The 12,733-nt window shown below is 36.9% G+C and overlaps 1 pseudogene across 1 annotated transcript; it reads right to left on the minus strand.

The window, feature by feature from the left end:
• Positions 1–8,212: 8,212 nt before the first annotated feature.
• Positions 8,213–10,342, minus strand: LOC149547219 (NDR1/HIN1-like protein 6 pseudogene; annotated as a pseudogene). Its single transcript, XR_016353852.1, has one exon. The product of XR_016353852.1 is annotated as an NDR1/HIN1-like protein 6 pseudogene (transcript).
• Between the last annotated feature and the right edge of the window lie 2,391 nt (positions 10,343–12,733).

Raw genomic sequence — 12,733 nt, forward strand, 5'->3', positions numbered from 1 at the left:
ATACAAATGCCAAGTGTCAGCCCACAAAATGTGATAAATATAGACACAAATACAGTGAAGATAAAGGATCTTTATGATATTGTAGCTTATAACATCAATCCCCTAATAGAGAAGGATATGAAGAAGATATTGCTAGACACCACCACCACAACTATGCAATCATCCTATATTGGTGAGTGTAGATGAAATTAAGAAGCCAGAAAAGACATCTACAGAGGAGGAAACACAAGATATATCTAGGAACCCTCAATTTAGTATGATACAACCTACAATGCCCATTGTAGTGTAGCAATGAAGACAATTGAAACTATCAACACAATGGTGCAAAATGTGTCAGTACAAGAAGTTGCTATAGAAGATAAAGATGGGACACTAGTTCAAACAGGTCAGGAAGATACTTCTGTACCCACAACACAAACTCAAGGTGCAACTAAGATTGACAAGCAAGAAAAGGATGGGGCTGAAGATTCAATATTGACTACCAAGCCTGAGGAGCAATTAGCAATACAAGCACTAGTTACTTTGCCAGAAACAACTACTCCTCCAAGTCAAACTCTTCATAGGCCAAGTGTAGAAGCTACACCACTACAATCATCAAGGCCTAGTCCTAGCACATCTAAGGTAGATGAAGTTACATCATTTGGTGATGTCAACTTGGATGAGGTGATTGTGTTGCCAAAGTTTGATCTTGCAACAATCACTATTGAACAAAGGAACATATTAGAGGATGCTTGTGCAGGGAAAAAGCACCAACAACTGCTCAGAAGAGAGCATAGGTAGAAGCAAGCATTACAAGATATCAAGGACATTTTTCTTGATGCATTCAACTTGCTTGCATCTGAAGAAGACAAGCCTATCATGGAGCAGCTGGAAAATATAGTGCAGAAGATTAATGATACATATTTGGATTCAAATGTTAAACTACTTGAATGGTCTGAGAGGAAATTTCAAGGCAAATTCAATGAAAGGATATCAAGTGCCATTGCACATAGTCAGGTTGAATTAGCAACCAAGATTGACAGTGTAAAGAAAGTATTAGAGAATATTTTCTCTCTTTACACCAAGTTGTGTGATACAACTCTTTTTACACAAGAAGTGCAGTGATATATTGACACTCTGGAAGGAGATATGAAGTTAACAAGCACTACCCTACCCAATTCTCCATCTAAGAGTAAAAATCACTTCAGGAATTTGATGAACTCCCAAGGTGAGTTGGTAGCCTTGCATGCTCAAGATGCAAACATTTGGGCTACACTGATTAGTATCCAGCCCATGTTGACCCTACACATGGAGATACTACACAATGAACTAGCCTTTGTAGAAACATTGATGAAGAAAGATCCCCATCTTTCTACACATGAAGGATTAGTTCACCTTGCTATCGAGTTGTCTACCCAAACCAAATCATTGGAAGTAGCATGTGATAACTGGGATGCAACTTTGAAGTTAATACTTGAGGTCCATAAAACTTTATGAGACAAACACACTATATGTGTATAACCCTTTGCCACAAGTGTCCAAAAGGTGGAGAAATAAGTAAGGAGAGACATAAGTTTTTGGGAGAAATACAAAGAAGAAAAAGGAGTCAAAGACACAAACAAAGCACAACATCCTTCAACATATGCATATTTACTCAGTAGGAGTATTGGTTCAGATTCAACACAACACAATCAACTCAAGGGGAGTTATAAGATTTTGAGGTTATGACTATTAAGTCAAGTTTTGCAACATTTTGAAATTTTGAAATTTTGTACATATGTCGAATAGAGATAGTGAGTATTTGAGTTATGCTCAGTTAAGATCATTTATGCATAACCAAGTTTTTTTTCCACTCATGTCAAAGGGGGAGATTGTTGATCTCAGATTGGTTTCGAGATATGAGTGTGTATACACTTAAGTCATTTAGAAGTTAGAATTTAGTTCATGTCGAACAAGTAATGCATGTTGAGCATAACATGTTAGATAGTGCATGCTGAGTGAGTTACTCAAACAGTGTTGAGTAAACAATTAATGTTGAGTCACTCAAGTGTCGAGTAGTCAGTATGTGCTGAGTAATTCAGATGTCGAGTGACAACATTGAAGTTGTAGTTGATGCCGAGCATTAGGGACTTCAGATGCCGAGTAAGACAGTTTTGACATAACTATTTGTAATGACACAAACCACTATGTAAACTGTTTTGGAGCCAATTTAAGGATTGTTTTGTGATCCTAGATGATAAGAACAAATTTTAAGTGTGAATCCCTATGAAGTACATGCAACCAATTAGTTAGAGGGGTGTTTTGATTGGCTAGATGGATGAATTACAATCGTTGATTCATACCTAACCCTAAGTCACCTAGATCTTCTTAAGGAGGAGAAACCCTAAACTTTGTTATGAATGTGGAAGGAGCAAAGAGAGAAGTTTGCATGTGCAAACAAAGCATTCATGGTGGCTAAGGATTTGTGCATTGAGATACATTATTGAATCAGTTAAATGAGAATAGAGGAAATTAGGAGTTAGAGGACAAAAGTGATACATTTGATCAAAGAAGGATCAATGATACATGCAAGAGGTGATCTCTAGCAGCATAGTGCTAATCGCAGGATCATTGTTGAGACATTTTAAAAGGTGAATCAGTTAAATATCTTAATAGAGTAGTCTTAACATGTTGTTGTAAATCTTTTAATATGGTGCTTACTTCATTGTAAGTTAAAGTCCTTTAACCAGACACACTTCTAACAAGGTGTTGAAATCCTTTAACAGGGTAAGATCTAACAATCTTGTAAGCCTTTAACAGAGTGGACCTTTCATAGGGTAGATCATGTGTTATGATCAAACATTGTAACCTTCACTGGATACACTTTAAAACTGCAGTAGTGAAGATTTGTGGGTGTCATCCCCACCCCAGTTTTACCTTCTCATTAGAGGGTTTCTGGGTAATCATATCTTATGTCATATGTGTTGAATGTTATTTTCTTTCATGCTATGAATGAATATGTTTAGCCAACTATTTCATTTTACATGCAAATTGTGAGATGGATGTGTGGTGAATGATTTTATGGTTGATTTTTTGAAGTATTGATTTGCCCAAAAAGATGAGTCGTCGATGCAAATCTTCATTTTGGAATGAACGGCTCAGATGCTGTGAAAATCTCCTCAACAAGTGAATAAAACACAATCGTAGATGCATATCTTCTTTTATAACCACAGACAGCTGAGATGCACTCAAAATACCCACACGATGCTTCACAATCTAATGGCCATCGTATCTTCGCAAGAGACCCAAGCAATGATGTAAAAATACAACCACCGTCTACATAATAAGGATCTTCCATGTGGCATGCAATAGTTGTTCAGCACATTTCTTGAATGTTCAATTGAAGAGAACAATAATTTTGTGATTTCAGAAAAAGTAGAAAAGTCACTACGAAATAACGAAAATGGTAACCCTGGCAGAAAACGTGCGTGAACCCGCAACTCGGCACATGAAGGAAAAATGAGCCAAATCGGCACATGAACAAGTTGAACTAGCTCGGCACATGAACAAGATGAACTAGCCTGTCACATGAAGAAATCAAGCCAACTCGGCTTATGAAGAAACCACGTTAAAATGAGATGTTAAGCCGATTGAAAAGCATGTTAACCGCATGAAAGAATCCAACCCATTGAAGATCTCTCAGATCAATTATAAATGATGGGCTGAATAGGGGACAAAAATTAACTTACACAAAAGATAAGTAATAAGGAAACACCTTATTACTCTTAACATTTTCAATTAATGTCCTTAGTGCATCAATTAATGTTCTTCCCTAGATCTCCAAGATCTTAAACAATGTGGTTAAAACTAGAAAGATCCTAAAAAAGGGGTGTCGTTGGATTATGGGGAATGGTAATTCCATTGACTTCTGGGAGGATCAATGGACTCATGATAACCTACTCATGCATACTAAATTCTTATCGCTGCATGAGAAGTGTACTAGATTGTATGGCCCTTGGATTCAAAACTTCATCACCACTAATAGACAATGGGTTACTTTCTAGAACCTTGAGCCTGTGGAGGTGGGGCTTGCCTGGGAGCTACAAAACCTCCTCCATACCTATAGGATCCCCCTTGATCCGGTTGAGGACTCCTTAGTGTGGAAACTCACACCATCGGGGGAGTTTATAGTTAAGCCTACTTAGCTTTGTTATATAGGGGGGAAGGTGGCCCAGGATGATTGGAGAAGAGCTTGGCACCCTTGGATCCTACCAAAGGTAAACTTCCTTTGGTGGACAGCTTTGCATGTGTCGATCCTCACTATTGATAACCTCCAATGTAGAGGATGTCAACTCACTAATTGTTGTATTTTATGTCTCTAAGATGTTGAATCTCTTTCACACTTGTTTATCCACTGCCCCTTTTCCATTCTTGTATGGAGGGAAGTTCTTGCACTATGGGAGGTCCAGTGGTGTATGGAGAGTGAATTGAAGCAATTTATTAATTGGAATAGTCTGATTGCTCACCCATATCTCAGAAACTTGTGGTTGATTATCTCCCCATATGTTACTTGGCATATCTGGAAGGAAAGGAACAATAGGATCTTCAGGGAACAAGCCACTACCAGTTTAGGGGTGGCCTAGTAGATTATTAGGCTCATAAAAGAATGCAGCCGGATATGGCGTTGGAAGCCCCCTCGGGTGATCTGGATATGAAATGGACCTCAACTTGGAATGTTGACCCAATCTTGGCACAAATTGATAATTCAAAAGTCTTGGCAAGGAAGAAAATAGTGTGGTACCCACCCCCTCTATCTTGGTTTAAACTAAACTTTGATGGCTCGGCCATGATGGGTAGCACCGTAGCGAGAGGTGTCCTCTGTAACAACATGGGAAATATGGTGGTTGCCTATACTGGAAATTGTGGAGGAGGCTCTAACAATGAAGTTGAAGCTTTGGTGCTCTTGTGGGGGTTGAGAATTGTGAGAGCTCAAGGAATCAATAAGTTGGTCATTGAGGGGGACTCTAAGCTTATCATTAAAGCTACTAAGGGAGAGGGTTGGAGCAACTGGTCGATTAAAATCATAATCGATGAAATCTGAAGGTTGATGGAAGATTACCATGAGATCCAAGTGGCACACATATATCGGGAAGGGAATGGTGTAGCGGATGAGTTGGACAAATTTAGCCATAGTGTCATGAGATTAGTGGAATGGAAGGATGTCAGATTATTGCCGTCATCAACACAAATGGCGATGGAAAGGGAGCGTACTTTCAATAATGCCACATGAATAATCAAAATAGGTGGCAAGCATCCATTTTTCTACGTGGGCGTGAGGACAAGGCGCTTCATAAAGGGCTTGTTTGGAAAGATTGTATGATGATATGCATTAATGTTTCGATTGCAATGAGTATTGATTACTGCTAAAAAGGGACGTAGAGAGGGGATTTAGCGAGATATAGAGAACAAACTAATAGTCAAAATGACAAGTTTTAGAATTCTCTCACAAATCACAACTAGCATCAGCCGTTTACAGTTCGAAAGAGATCGCTCACACGTGCCGCAGAGGGTGGATTTTTGTTTTCTGGGAAACATTGCGAAGTTATGATGATTATGCAATGCCTTTTCATTTTTATCGTTGAGGCTTTTCATTTTATATTTGGTAACTATCATACCTGCAACAAGGCTATGTTATTTGAAGAATCGGTGGTCGAACTAGGAGAAGCCATTGGTGTTAGTGATCGTATTGAATCGGTGGGTGTGGAGGAAGGTATTTATAGCAGTGAGGCGGTGATGATATACTTGCAGGAAGACGACCTCTTACCATATATGGAGGGTATGGGGAAGTATGATGAGATTGTCTTGATGCAATTCTTCCAGACTTGGAACGACCAAAAGGTGACTGCCAATGGTATGGGATTTGAGATCTCTGAGGAAACCATAATGAGGGTCAAAGAATTTACTATGGAAGGAAAGAAATGGAGATAGGCTAAGGTCAATGACGAAGCCAATTTACGAAAATTTTCAAACTCAAGGAGGAATCAATGCGAATGCGGGGAGGGTTTTCATGGGAAGCCCTCCCTAAGCCTTGGGATGCCATCTGCTATGCAATCATGTAGTATATCACCTTGGAGGACCAATTTCAAGTAATCTATTATTACCACTTCCTTATTTTGAATCACTTCAGGAATCTTGACCACATTTCCTTCCCGTATTCGTTATTGCATTCGCTGGAAGATTGTATTTTTAAGACCAAAAGGAAACATGAGGAGGGTAAAAATTCCTACCTGATCCATTAGGGGCTTATGAATAAACTATATACCCAACACCTAGCCCAAAACCCGCCTCTTTTGGTTAAACCTTTGGCCTTGGTCACCCGTCAAGTCTCCTTGGACCCAGGCCCTAGCCCTAGCCATAAGAAGTTCAAGAAAACCCCTAGTCGGAAGTCAAAATGGACCCTGAGGTCAAAATTAGCCTCATGGAGTTGAATTCAGATACTAGGAAGGGTTCACAAAGTTCCAAGAGAAGTAAATGTCCCCAATTAGAAAAATTTAAGTCCCTCGCCGCCCCCAAGTATGATTCCACCTCTGAGTCTTTCGACAGTGATGTCAAACCTGCGAGAAAGAAGAGATTGCGTTAAGTCAACAAGCCAGCCCCCAACCCTTTTAGCCCTTCTCACATCTCTAACACCCTGGAGGCTACACTGACAAGGAGTCGAGGGGAGGATATCACTTTCCCTAGGAAATAAACCAATAAAGACATTGGATAGAAAGGGAAGCACAATCATAGTAAGGCAAGATTGGAAAGGTTAGAGCAATCTATGAAGGACTTGGTTGACAATCAAACTAGTATCTACCAGAGATTCGATACTTTGGTGGAGTTTTCCACCAAGGTCACTCCACGGCCACAATATTATACTTCTTGCAGGTTAACAAGGAGGAGAAGGACCTCGGCAAAGCTACTAAGACCACCTGATCCATCTATGGGTTTCTAGCGAAGGATTGGCTAAAGACCATCCTGGATAAACTAGTTAAGGTGAAGGAGGAGGATACAGACAAGGATGTTCCTGAGGAAAAGGACGAGGACAAGCAAGGGCGAGAAGAGGGCAGGGAGCTCTGGTTCTAGTGTTTTTTTCTCTGAGTTTTTAATGCTTAATACTATGAAATTGGTACACCCTGGTGGTTCAATTTTAATGTTAATGTTGATTAATAGCAGTGCTTTGTTTACAAGCTACTGGTTTATTTTATAGTTTGTTATGCACATTAGATTAAGGATTGATAGTATAGTCAATTATGATATGGACGTGTTCTGTTTCTTGAAGTTTAAAGATGGCATAGGGTAGATAATTGGGAGGTTACCTCCGACTGATTCTTCATCCTTTTTGTTACTTGGGGTCAATCCCTCGTTTCTTTTGGTTGCTATCTAATACTTCAAAACCTTATCCTTATGTGAGAGTCTACTCTGGAATGACCAAGAAGTGTTCTTAGGATCCTCAATTTTCTGTGTGCTCGCTATGGTTTTGACTAACATTGTTTTACCTATCCTTAATTATTAACTTGTTTTGTTTAATATACGTTGGTTTTTCCATTTCCTTTCCCATTATAGTTGATGTGATATCAATTTTTGTTGTTGTTGTTTTATTGGAGTTTTTAAGTTGTAGTTGCTAAAGCAAGTCGTTAAGTAGTAGTTGCTAAAGAAAGGTGTTGTTGATGGCTAATTTGCTTCTCCCAAATAAAGATAATTAACTTTGCAAATGTCCTCTATCTTGTAGCTGGCAAAGCCTATTGTAGAGGGTTTACACTCTTCATGTATACATTTATAAAAACGATTGTAAATTTGAATTTATTTCTACTATTGCTAAAAATAAATACCAACAATATAACATTTTTGCTAGGCACTTGCTAAACTCCAAACAACTCCACTAAAGATAAAAAGTCAAACATATTTTTTCTTTAGATTCACCAAAACACATTGATTTTTTTCCAAAATTTTTGTTATTTTCGATCACAAAATATGCAATCATGAAAATCAAATGCTGAAAAAATAAAAAAAAATTCATTATTTTCAATTTTTTAAAATTTTGTCAATGGTGCATTTTGTAGGGAGGATAGCTGAGTCCTCTTTGCTAGTGGCGTATTATATAATTTTATACTAATATTTCTTATTTTATTCTAATTAAAAATAATTCTGTTTCTTTTTAAAATTTATGGGAGATAGTAAGAATTTCGTCGAGAGTTTATTGACTAAGAGGGTATTTTAGAAAAGAATCAAATAATATGTATATACCACACTACTACAAAAATATACAAGGTACACAAGATGTAGGAGCCGTATGAGCCAATCGGAAAAAGTCTAGTGCCTTAATAACAACCAGTATAAGACAAACGACTTCCCAACTGGCCGGCGACGCTGAAAAAACTGAAGAAAGAACTAAAAATACTGCAAATCCGGACCATCGCCTCAAAGCTTCACCTTACATTTTCTGCTACTGATATTAACGCTACTATTTGCATCGAGACTGTCGACTACCAGATCGCAACGCACACGGAAAGTAATCTTCATTGTTTTCAGTTTCCCGAGTTTGATCTTCACGGGAACATCCGCCTTCAGATGCAAAGGAATGCTTCCCTTTTTCTGCTCTGCACTCAGCGATGAAACCTTCTCACTGCTGATCTGCACGTTTGTTCCGGTGAGAGAAACGTCCAAATTCGTTGTATTTTTGTGCCCCTGGTAAAACGCCGGAAGTTTTCCCTTGGAAAGCTCGGTGCCGGAGTAGAAAACAGCAATATAACTGTCGTCTAAGTAGTATATGCCGATCTTCTTGTTCGGATTCCTCGCCCTTATACCGACCACAAATTGTGACGAAACGGCAGCATCTGTGCCGACGGTAAAGCTAGTGATCTTAATGCTGTCCACGGAATATTTAGGAATCCGGGGCTGGAATACGGCGTAGAGGATACCAGCGGCAATGGCGATGGCTACAATAAAGATCAGGAGAAGGCAGAATGTGCAGGCGAGGCAGCGGCAGAAGCAGTTGCGGCGGCGCTTGGGAGGGCGGGAGTAATATTTGGGGGCAGTTCGTGGAGGCACGGCCTGGTCCTTGGGATACTGGATTTGCACAACTTTGCTAGGGTTTGAGCCAGGGTTTCCTTTCTCCGACACAAGGCTGGACCTCGGCGCCAGAGGAGCGCTGGATTTGTGTGAATCTTCGTGTGCCTTCGCTGCTTTCTCTATATCCTCTCTGGCCGGGTAGATTCGCTGTGCATCCGCCATTGCCGAGTACTAATTTTCTGCCCTTGTTTTCTTTTTCTTTTGCTCTTCAGCTCTTGATTTTCTGTTTTAGGAAGCGGCGAGATTCGATGAGTGGTTCCAGTGATGAAGATTGTTTATTATAAAGGCGCGAGCTGTGCCAGGACACGTCAAGTGTGATCAGCTGGCCGCGTAATGATAGAGACAAAGATGAAAATTCTGACAGATAAACGCGTTTCTTAGGTACATCAAAGACGCGTGAGCCGATTAATATATTCTCTTTCTCCGTTTCTTAGTCCGTCCTTTCATGAGTTTGTCTTTCTGTTACGAAAGAGCCTTGTTTATTTGGTGTACTATATTGTTGTTTTTGAAAGAGCGCGTTTATTTAGTGTCCTGTCTTTGTTGTTTTCAATGAGCGCGTATTCTTGTACTATTTTCACCCCTTTCATACCTGGTGCGATTAGTTTTAATTAAATATCCTGTAACGTCTTTCTTAGCGTAGCGTTTTGCTCTGGTTTAGGGGCCCCGGGATTCGAACACGGTCTGTGTCGGAGAGATGTCTCCAGTCTTTGACGATTGCGTTCTACTCACTACCGAACGCCATGTGCTTTGTTTTACACGTCATCAGAGGAAAGTTAGGTGATAGGCACAGATGTATAATTACATTAACGGCTATGTACAGACGTGGTCACCGTAGGAAGCTTCCATCACCAGATCTCTGTCCAAATGAGCGTTTTGGGACGGGGCCAACTTTTCTCAAGGGCAGACTTATTCCATACGGAAAAAGTTATTCTAAACTGTGAAGGTTAAATAGTTAATGTAAGTTATTCTTATAATTCACATTTATGAGTGAAACTCATTGACCCATATTTTATGAGTAATGAAGCAACATGAATCCATCTCTTATGAGAATAAATGGAACACTTACCACTCATGAGAATTCATATTCATATTATTTTTCCTTTTTCCTTACTTTTAAGATATCTGACTGTTGGATGGTCTGATTTATAGAGTTGGATCTTGGATAGAGTTGGATCTTGGTATTCTTATGTTTGTAATGATGGTTGGGATAAGTAATAATGGTTGGGAATTCTTCTATACATTTTGGACACCTTTGATAAATGAGACAAAATGGATGACTCACCTCCTGATGTTCTTGGATCTTGCTTCTTGTAATTTCTCTTTTGATGTTATGCACTATTGCTTCTTTAATTTAAAAAAAAAAACTTTTCCTTTAATATAGTTTATTTTATGGTTGCAATATAAGTATCTATTTATAAAAAATAAATTAAGTGAATTAACACTTGCACTTTATACATATACTATAGTATATTAAATGAGAATATTGTATGGTTATGATTACACTATACAAAGTGGTCATATCTAGATTTTTACATTAAAATATTTTGTCTTAATAATATTTTATATTCTTATCCAAACCTTAATTTTAACTACAATATTAACCAAGATATAAACCAGAAGTCTAACAATAGTTTTAATGTTGACTTATAATCCATAATCTTCACCTACCATGATGTGAATCCTACCCCTAAACATAATTATATTTAGATATCCTCATTACTAATCCTAACTCCAAAAACCTAGCACTATCTATATGCTAACTCTAACCACACAATTACCCATGACAAAAACCTTAACCCAACAATAATCCTAATCCTAAACCCTAAACCCCAATCTTAACCATAAAGATTTAGACCTAACCATAATATTAATCAAAATAAGATCATAATACAAGCTCAAAAATGTAACTCTACCCTTGATGTAAACCCTAAACCCTGATCTTAACCATAAAGATTTAAACCTAACCATAATATTAATCAAAACAAGATCATAATACAAACTCAGAAATGCAACTCTACCCTTGATGTAAAGCTTAACCCTTTTCCTAATTATATTACTAAAGACTATCTTTAATGGAACTCTAATTTTAATCTAAACCCTAAATCAAACGATAATACTAGTGAAAATCTAATAATAATCCTAACTCTAACTCATAAGACCCGATCCTAAGTGTAAATCCTAATGTGAACATTAAACAGTAACTATAATACAATCTTAACAAAGATCATAACTCATATATTAGAATTTAAAATTTATGTTTGTGATTTTGATTTTATATATTATATTATATTATATTATTACAATAGAAGTCAATATTTAAATTTTAAAGTTATTTTTTGTATCAAATTGTTGTGAGAAAAGATATTAAATTTATCAAAACATTTATACAAGCTATATTTATAAAATTCTTAATGGCTAGCTAGAGACAACCATTGAGAAAGTTCATTAGTTCAAATATGTGTTGAACTTAATTTCGAATTGGTTTTTCTTTACTTTTGATCTACCTCTCAACTTCTTTTACATAGATTTAAAAAACATAGATATATCCCTTTTATGATCTCCAATCACAATTTGAACAGTTTCTATATGGAGTGTATTTTAAAATATAAATTCTAATTAATATTGTTATTGTTTACGTGTTTAGATTCATTTTGTAGAAATTATTATTTAATGCTTTTTAAAGTTTAGTTTTTAGATATATCTTATGTATTGGAAGTGGGTTTGATTATTTGTACAAGGTGAGAGTACTGAAATACTCAAAATAGACATAGCATATTATTTAATGCTTTTTATGTTTGATTTTTAAATTTATTTTATGTATTGGAAGTGGGTTTACTTAATTGTACAAGGAGTGCATATCCAAATATAGGTTCCAATTAATATAGTTATTGTTGACATGTTTAGATCCATTTTATAGAAATTATTATTTAAGGCTTTTTGATGTTTGATTTTTTAAATTTATTTTATGCATTGGAAGTGAGTTTAATTATTTGTACAAGGTGGGCGTACTAAAAAATCTTCAAAATAGATATTTCTACTCTTCTCTCCTCATGATTTATTTTTAACCAAAAAGATCAAGATATACAATTTTTTTCTCATTTACTACTCACCAAAATAGCTTCAAGACAACCTCTGCCAAAAGGGATGATGAATATAAACATTGCATAGGGAAATTCACATTTAAGTTCACACTTAGAGGGCACACGATTAGTGTTGCTACTTTACCCAAGATCATTGAAATTTCTAGCTTTTTCTACTCTCACTCTTGTAGGTATTCCCATCTTACAAATTTTATTATTATCTCCTGCATGGGAAAATTTTGATGTTCATTTCAAAATTTTTTCTATTTTATTTTCAATTGAAGTTTCCTCTATTTTCTTATGGGTTTTGCTAATAAATCCCAACATTTCGAAATGGTTGGAGAAATCAAGCTAGGTATTTTAGGGATTATAATGATGATGTGCATCTAGATACTTGTAAGCCCCAAATCTAATAGTCATGTGTAATATAGAAAATTGTGCTATAAAATAAAAATACAATTGAGAAAACTATTAGAACTATTAGAACTATCATTCACATTGTACCTATCAAAAAACTTGCAATTTTGACAAAGTTTCTTTTAAAAACAAAATTGTAGGGCCACTAGATTATACTCCAAATCAAT

This window comes from Cupressus sempervirens, chromosome 7 (genome assembly GCF_028749045.1).
Source record: "Cupressus sempervirens isolate cs-2001-9-10 chromosome 7, ASM2874904v1, whole genome shotgun sequence".
Lineage (NCBI taxonomy): Eukaryota > Viridiplantae > Streptophyta > Pinopsida > Cupressales > Cupressaceae > Cupressus > Cupressus sempervirens.